Here is an 8590-nt window from a genome sequence, read left to right on the forward strand (position 1 = left end):
TTGGGGGATCCAGCAGGATTGGGAGATCCAGCATAATTGGGGTGATCTAGCAGGATTGGATTGGGGGATCCAGCAGGACCCAGTGGGGCTGCTGGATCCCCCAATCCAGTGATCCAGGACAGTGGGGCAGGCAGGGGATCTCCCCTGGGCTGTCAGGCCCCTGCATGTCCGTCTGTCTGTCCTGGATGGCTCCAGGGGGGCTCAGAGCCCTGGGCACAGAGCCCAGGACAGCTGGGACTGGGATTGTGCCCCTTGGAGCAAATCCCCACCTTGATGGGAAGAATTGCAAGGCAAGAAAGTTTGAGTGGAATGCGAGTGAATTTGTCACAGGGTGAAAATGGAGAATTTTGGGGTTTTTAGAATGGGGGTTGAGGGGGCAAGATGGGGGGATCTGGGCGTGTCCAGCCTTTGTCCTTCTTCTTCTTCTTGGCCTCCATCCTCTGCGTGATGGCGGCACTTTTGGGTTAGTTTAGGGTAGAAGCTCACTGTCTAACACAAGTCATAGGTATTGGGAAGGAATTGTAAATATTTTACACGTAGTTTGCAAAAAAATATAAATCTAAAATAAACAAATAAACAAATAGATAAATAAATATAATTATAAATCTATAAATAAAATATGAATATAATACATAAAAATATGTATAAACATCTACAAAACAGAATACATCAATAGATAAAAGCATTATATCTATAAATATAAATTATTATGAATAAAACATACATATAAGATATATATAAATATGCAAAAAATGTTAAAATAATAATATATAAAAATATGTGTAAAATATAATATATAAATATCTATAAAATATATAAATATATAAATATAAAGTATAAATAAAAATATATAAAAAGATAACATCACTCCGAAGGAGGTAGCGTGCCTGGATTGTCTTGCTGAGTGGACCTGGGCAGGCCAGAGAAAGAATTTTATAGATAAAAAATAATAAACAACCTTGGGAACAAGAAATGAGGAGGTCTGACTCCTCTGACTGCCAGGATGGGAAAAGAGACTTTGTGCCACATCTGGGGTCACCCTGAGCAGCAAAACCCCGAGACTGGGGAGCTGTTGGAGGATGGATTGTGTTGGACTGGGCGTTGTCCCCACAGGGTCCCCAGGTGCCTTTGGCTACCTGCCTGCCCCCCTTGGCCCCCCAGGTGCCTGGGCCCTTCCAGGGGCAGCTGCCCCATGCAGGAAGCTGGAGGGAAGCCGGGCGAGGGGGCTGGATCCGTGCCACAGGTGGGGTGGGATGGGCTCTGTGCCAGGGCTGGGCTTGTGGCCAGGGCTGGGGGCTGTGCCAAGCCGGGCTTTCGCCTGGGGGCTGGCAGGGAGGGTGCAGGGAGGAGTCCCGGCAGGGATAAAGGTGCTTCTCACCTGCTGCAGCCTCAGGCAGCGCTGCCCAGAGCCAGAGGAAGATGAAGGTGGCTGTGCTCAGCGTGGCCCTGCTCTTCTCCATCCTGCTGTGCCTGCCAGCTCAGAGCCAGGTGAGGGGGGCTGCAGGGCCCCGGGCTGGGCTCAGGGCTGGGGGCTCCCCAAAAATCCCATCCCATCCATCCCATTGATCCCATCCCATTCTTTTGGGACTCCCTATCCCATCCCATTTATCCCACCCCATCCCACTGATCCCATTGATCCCACTGATCCCATTGATCCCATCCCATCCTTTTGGGCCTCCCCAAAAATCCCATTTTGTTGGGGCTCCCCAAAAATCCCATCCATTCCATGGATCCCATCCCATCTCATGCTTTTGGGGCTCCCCATTGATCCCATCCCCTGACCAACCTTTGCTGTCCCTGCTCAGGCCAACATGGAGGGCAGCGGAGTGATCTGTGCTGGGGTGAGACTGGGGAGCACTGGGGGCACTGGGATGAACTGGGGGCTGGGATGGGCTGGGATGGACTGGGATGGACTGGGGAAACTGGGATGGACTGGGGGGGGCACAGGGGGCACTGGGATGGACTGGGGTCACTGGGATGGACTGGGAGATACTGGGATGGACTGGGGGGTCACTGGGGGCACTGGAGGGCATTGGGGGCACTGGGGGGCACTGGGGGGCACTGGGGTCCACTGGGAGCAAGGGGGGCACTGGGGGGCATTGGGGGGCACTGGGGGCTATGGGGGGCAATGGGGACACCCCAGTGACATTGGGGACATCTCCTGCTCTCCCCACAGCAAATTGGTGGCATCGGTGATGGCCAGGTGGGTACCAGTATAGCCCAGTATAGCCCAGGACATCCCAGTACAGCCCCCAAATCCCCAATCCCCCAATCGGCAATCTCCAAATCCCAAATCCCCAAAACCCAAATCCCTAATCCCCCAAACCCCCAAATCACCAAACCCCCACAATCTCTAAATCCCCAAATCCCTCAATCCCCCAAATCCCAAATCCCTAATCCCCCAAATCCCCAAACCCCCAAATCCCAAATCCCCAAATCTCCTAATCCCAAAATACCCCAAACCCCCAATCCCTCAAATCCCCAACCCTGCAAATCCCAAATCCCCCAATCCCAAAATCCCAAATCCCCTTTGCTCTGCCCCTGCAGTCCGGGATCGTGGGAGGCATTGGGGGCTGCATCAAGGTGAGACTGGGGGAACTGGGATGGACTGGGGGAACTGGGATGGACTGGGGATATTGAGATGGGCTGGGGAATACTGGGGGAACTGGGGAATACTGGGATGAACTGAGCAGAACTGGGGGGAACTGGGAGATACTGGGATGGACTTGGATGGACTGGGGGGAATTGGGGGAACTGGGATGGACTGGGATGGAATGAGGGGAACTGGGGGGAACTGGGGGGAACTGGGGGAACAGAGGGATACTGAGGGGGAACTGGGATGGACTGGGGGATACTGGGGGAACTGGGGGGCACTGGGGGATATTGGGGGCCAGTTGGGCCCCCTGCCTGGCTGGGCTGGTGACCCCGCGGTGACCCCAGTGACCCCGCGGTGACCCCGGTGCCCTCTGCCCCCTCTCTGCAGAAACCCAAAGGCTTCGGAGTGCAGAGGGCTGAGGTGGGTACCCGGAGCTGTGCTGGGGATGGCACTGGGGGCATCCCAGTATGGACCAGTATAGACCAGTGTGCACCCCAGTGCATCCCAGTATGGACCAGTATAGACCAGTGCATCCCAGTATAGACCAGTGCTGGGCTCAGAGCGTCCTGTGTGCTGGGGATGCCACTGAGGACATCCCAGTACCCCCTTGTCCTCCCCAGTTTTCCCCGGTTTGGGATGGTCCTGGGGTCTCTGCGGGGGGGTTTGGATGTCTCTGGGGGGCTCTGGAGACACACTGGGGTCCCACTGGGGTCACCCTGGGGTCACACTCAGCTCCTGTTCCTGTCAGGCCGTCAGGATTTGATCATCCCTGGAGAGCCGCCCTGGGAGCCTGGGAATGGTCCTGGAACAATCAATAATTGATAATCAATGATTGATAATCAATAATCAATTATCAATAATCAATAAACCCTTCAGCAAAGCAACTCTGTGTGTTCATGGGTGCTTTTCTCATATGGATGGGTGTGTGCTCATGCCCCTGTCCCTCAGTCTGTCCCTGTGTCTGTCCCCTGTCCATTTGTCTGTCCCTGTGTCTGTCCCATGTCCATGTGTCTGTCCCCTGTTCCTCCCTGTGTCTGTCCCATGTCCATGTGTCTGTCCCCTGTCCGTCTATCTGTCCCTGTGTCTGTCCCCTGTCCCTCTGTCTGTCCCTGTGTCTGTCCCCTGTCCATCTGTCTGTCTCTGTCTCTGTCCCCCCTCACCCAGCCCTGGATTTCTCCCCCACCCTGAGTGGAGCCACTCTGGGGCTTCCAGGGCTCCCTCTGCCTTCCTGGGAAGGGCAGGCTGGGACACTGCTCACAGCGCCTTCATCATCTTCATCATCATCACATATCCCAGCACCCACACTGTGGTGACATTAATCACCAACATCCTCCTCATCCAACACCACTGACACTGTCACCATGACACTGCTCGCACCATCATCATCATCATCACCTTCATCTTCATCACCCACACCTGTGAATGAGGGATGTGGGACTCCAGGCTGCTCTCCAAAATGCAGTTTGTTGTACACAAATTGCATTTCATTGTCTCCAAAATGCAGTTTATTAAATACAAAATGAAGTTTATTGTACACTAAATGCAGTTTATTCCATCCAAGGTGTCACAGCAGTCCAGGGCCGTTGGTGACAGAGCTGTGAAGTTGAAATTTTTGGGAGTTTTTTTTTAACATTGGTGGGTTCCACTGGGATTTTTTGTGGGATTCTCTGGTATTTTGTAGCGTTTTATTCTGATTTTTAGGGGCTTTGGGGTATATTTGGCAGAATTTTGTTGGGCCTTGTGTGCTGTGGAGGGGCTTTGGTGTTGTCCCCAGGTGTGGGGAACGGCTGAGAGGTACCAAAATGTCCTTTAAACCCCTGAAAGTCCCAATAAAATCCACAAAATCCCACTAAATCTCACAAAATTAGAACAACCTAGAATCCCAATAAAATCCCACAAAATCTCTTGAAATCCCAACAGCCCCGCCCCCATAATCCCAATTGAGCCTCACAAATTCCCCAAAGATGTCCCCAAAACCACAAGAAACCCACCAAAATACCCCCCAAGACTCAAAGAAATCCTGGCAAAACCCAAAAAAAATGAGAAAACACCCCCAAATCCCACAAAAATCCCCAAAAGACACCAAAAATTTCCTCAAAAACCCCTGACCTCCAAAGAATCCCACTAAATACCTCCACAATTCCAATAAACCCACCCAAAATCTCCCAGAAATTCCAATAAAATCCCCAAAAATTTAGGAGAACCCCAACAAATCCCCACAAAATCCCAGCAGTCCCCCCCAAAATTTAAAAAAACACCCAAAAAATTTCAAAAACACCCAATTACACCCAGAAAAGTACCCCCCAAAGTGCCAATAAAACCCCCCAAAACCCCCCAAAATTCCCCGACTGCCCCCAAACCCAATCATTCTCTCCAAAAACCCCAATAAGTGCCCCTGAACTCCCAACAAACTCCCCCAGCCCCAAAAGCCCCAAATGCCGCAGCCCTGCCCAGCCCTCCCTGGTCCCTCCCAGGCCCATCCGGGGCCAAAACTCCCCGGAGTGAACGCGGAGGGCCCGGAGTGAGCCCGGAGCCCATCCTGGGCTTGGCTTCAGCCTCGGCCCCTTGGGGGCATTTTGGGCCACCCTGGGCAGGTTTAGGGTGGGCTCAGATCCCCTGCAGGCATTCCCACCCTTGCAGGGTGGATTTTAGGCCCTTTTGGCTGATTTGAGGTCCAATCTGGTGAGTTGGAGGGGGGATTTTAGATCCCTTTGGATGATTTGAGGCCCATATGGGTGAATTTAATTTTTGTGTGAGTGATTTTAGGTCACTTTTTGTGGTGATTTTGGGCCCATTTCAGTAGGTTTTTTGCTTCTTTGGATAATTTTAGGTCAATTCAAGTAATTTAGAATTATTTGATGTTCTCCTGTGTTGGTTTCAGGCACATTTGAATGATTTTAGCTCAATTTAGGTGATTTTTGGCAAAAATTGGATGGATTTTAGGCTCCTTCAGGAGAATCTAGGCCAAAGCAGGTACTTTCAGGGTGGATTTGAAGCCCATTTTGGAGATTTAAGGCTGATTTTAGGCCATTTTGAGGGAGGTGTAAACTAGTTTGGGCAATTTTGTGGAGAGCTTTGTGGACAGTTGGTTAACTGAGAAAGGTCACGTCGACATAATACTGCTGGTTAAGCTAGAAGGGGACAAGTACAGGAGTCATCAGTCAGTGTCTAATAACAGGCAAGGACATTGTGCCCTTGCTGCAACAACAGGATAGAGAAGAACATCTTTGGCAGAAATATGAAGAGTAGGTTCAATAAAATATCCACAAGAATGCAGAAGTAGGCGTAGTTGGCTGATAAGTAACTAACCAATAGTGAGCTCACCTTTGCAAGATGTATGAGCTTCATTAACACCAATATAAAGATGTGTGCCTATCAATAAACTTTGAGATTTGCTGATCACTCATATTGCGTGCTGCATTTCTCCCGCCGATCCCAACAACATGGTGACCTCGATGATGTGATACCGGTAATGGTGACCACGGGGGATCGGTGAGGGACTTCGGGTCCTGTCGCAGCAAGGATGGCAAAAAAGCACCACTGAAAACGGGGCAGGTGCCGGGCCCTGGGTGACTTCAAAGGAAAGCCCGGCCGACACGTGCTGCCGAGACCTTGTGGGGCTGCAACAGCGCTGACATTCTTAAAATAGAAAGGCAAGCAGCATATTATTTATTTACTTGCTTTTTAAAAAAGTGACAAGTTAAGAGCATAGATTTGAAGAAAGAGTTTCATAAGTTATTAGCTTACAGGTATGCACAGGGATTCTTCCAAAATCCTCATACAGTCCATGAATTAAGTGAGTGGTATAAGTTTGAAGATAAGCTATAGGAAGCAGTCCTAGATCATGATAAAACTGCAAAGAAGTTAAGAAAGTTATAGCAAGAAGTGCATAATGAGTTAGTACAATATCAAGTAGAAAAGAAGGCTGCTCAGCAAGCTACTGTGGCTCATGACAAGAATAAAAGTTATGGAGATTGGTCAGATTGCCCATTACCCCCTGCCACCTCCACAGTTATCTTGCCACCAACATCGGCTCCTGCTTCAAGCAGCAACTCACCCCCCATAACAGCACCATCCGCACCGCCAGTGCCCTGGCCAGACCCTCCATCTCCCCCTCCTAGCAATGAGCCGATCCCTGGGGCAGAGAGTGACCTAACGGGGGCCATTGCACAAGAGCGGAGGAAGGCATGGGCAGCGGTAGCAAAAGAGATCATGGATTCGGGGGATAGTGAAGCTACAGCAGCAGCTATGAAAGTGGCTCGCCCGGTGGTGTATACTCCTCTGGACGGGGGTGGATTACAGGCAGCATTTACTGCACTGGATTGGAAAATGTTGTCACAATTAGGATTGGAAAATGTTGTCACAATTACGGTCTACAGTTAGTCAATTTGGGGTGACCGGTGAGCCCACAAAGCAGATGCTTGACTATATTTAGGAGACCCAGGTGTTATTGCCAGCCAATTGTAGAAGAATTGCGAAGCTTATCTTTACTCAACATCAGCAGCTTCTGTTTAATGCACATTGGCAAGCACTCTGCCAGGAGTGCGTAGCAGTGGTACAGCAACCAGGTGACCCGTTACACGGAATAACCTTAGATGAACTATTGGGTATAGGGGCTTTTGCTTGAACAGAAGCACAAGCGTTAATCGGTCCCAATAAATATCGAGAGGCTATGCGACTGTGCGACTGGCTATAGATAGGATAAAAGAACCAGGTGGGGTTCCCTCGTACATGGGTATAAAGCAAGGAAGAGATGAGTTGTTTGGATCTTTTATAGATAAGGCAGCCACAGCTATCGAGCGAGCAAGAGTTCCTGATTTAATGAAAAATGCTTTGCTAAAGCAATGTGCCCTCCAAAATAGCAACCAATAAATACCCTAAGAGCTAATCAGACTATAGAAGAAGCTTTAGAACACATGGTAAATGTGCCCGTAGGGAGTCAGGCGATGTTAGTAGAAACTATTAAAGAGCTAGGGATAGGATTAAAGGAACAGGCAGCAGCATCGCAGAGTCAAGCGTTGGCTGCTCTTGCACCCCTACAAGCAGCGGCAACAAATAGTCCACGAGCTCCATCTACTGGCCAATTTAAATGTTACCGGTGTGGAGGCGCTTGTCAAGCAGCTACCGTTTAGTGCCACAGTTGTCGCTTGGACACTCACAACACTGGAGCTTGCCAACGCCGCTTGGGAAACATGAAGGTCAGCGCGCCCAACAGCCGCCGTGCCCAGACACAAGTAGCAGCTGTCAACATCTCAGCCCAGCCCCCCTTCAATCAGCCCTTGCCAGCAGCCTCGGGCTGGACGTGGCAGCCTCAGTAGCAGTAACATTGATGACCACCCAACTGGAAAAGGTCCCGACTGGAATAAAGGGACCAATCATCATTGATAGACAGCCTATGGGAGCTTTGCTTCTAAGACGATCATCAGCCACCATCATGAGATTATTTGTTTTAACTAAAGTAATAGATGCTGATTTTACTAAAGAAATTTGTGTTGTAGTACATACTCCTTTCCCACCGATTCAAATTGAGAAAAGACAGAAGATATCTCAATTAGTTCCATTGGAGCAAATGACTAAAACATTGCCCCCTCATCAATCACAGTTGAGGGGAGAACGAGGCTTGGCACCACCAGAAGACTTACTCTATTAACAATGAATTTAAATGATCAGCCAAAATGTGCTGTATTAATAGATTATCAGAGTGAGAGGCAAATCTTGGAAGGTTTATTAGATACTGGTGCAGACTCCAGCATCATCAGTCCTGATTGCTGGCCCCCCCAACTAGCCGGTACAGCCAACCACAGTAGTAGTTACCGGGGTTAGAAGCCTAACTCTTGCAAGAAAATCACCCATGTTATCTGTAACTATCGACAGAAAAATTTTACAGAGTATTTTCTCAATCGTGCCTTTGCCCCCTACCATGCAGTGCCTCATTAGTCAAGACATTTTAGCTCAAATAGAAGTAGTGCTGACAAATGAGCACCCTTTGAGATA

At 49.7% G+C, this 8590-nt stretch overlaps 1 long non-coding RNA gene across 1 annotated transcript; it reads left to right on the forward strand.

Annotated features, from left to right (window-relative positions):
• Positions 1–1391: 1391 nt before the first annotated feature.
• On the forward strand, positions 1392–3480 carry LOC135460625 (uncharacterized). Its single transcript, XR_010443267.1, has 6 exons — positions 1392–1488; positions 1806–1841; positions 2177–2203; positions 2548–2583; positions 2984–3016; positions 3345–3480. It is a non-coding gene; the product is annotated as an uncharacterized LOC135460625 (long non-coding RNA).
• The last annotated feature ends 5110 nt before the right edge of the window (positions 3481–8590 follow it).

The sequence above is a fragment of the Zonotrichia leucophrys genome, unplaced genomic scaffold, assembly GCF_028769735.1.
Source record: "Zonotrichia leucophrys gambelii isolate GWCS_2022_RI unplaced genomic scaffold, RI_Zleu_2.0 Scaffold_66_255841, whole genome shotgun sequence".
NCBI lineage: Eukaryota > Metazoa > Chordata > Aves > Passeriformes > Passerellidae > Zonotrichia > Zonotrichia leucophrys.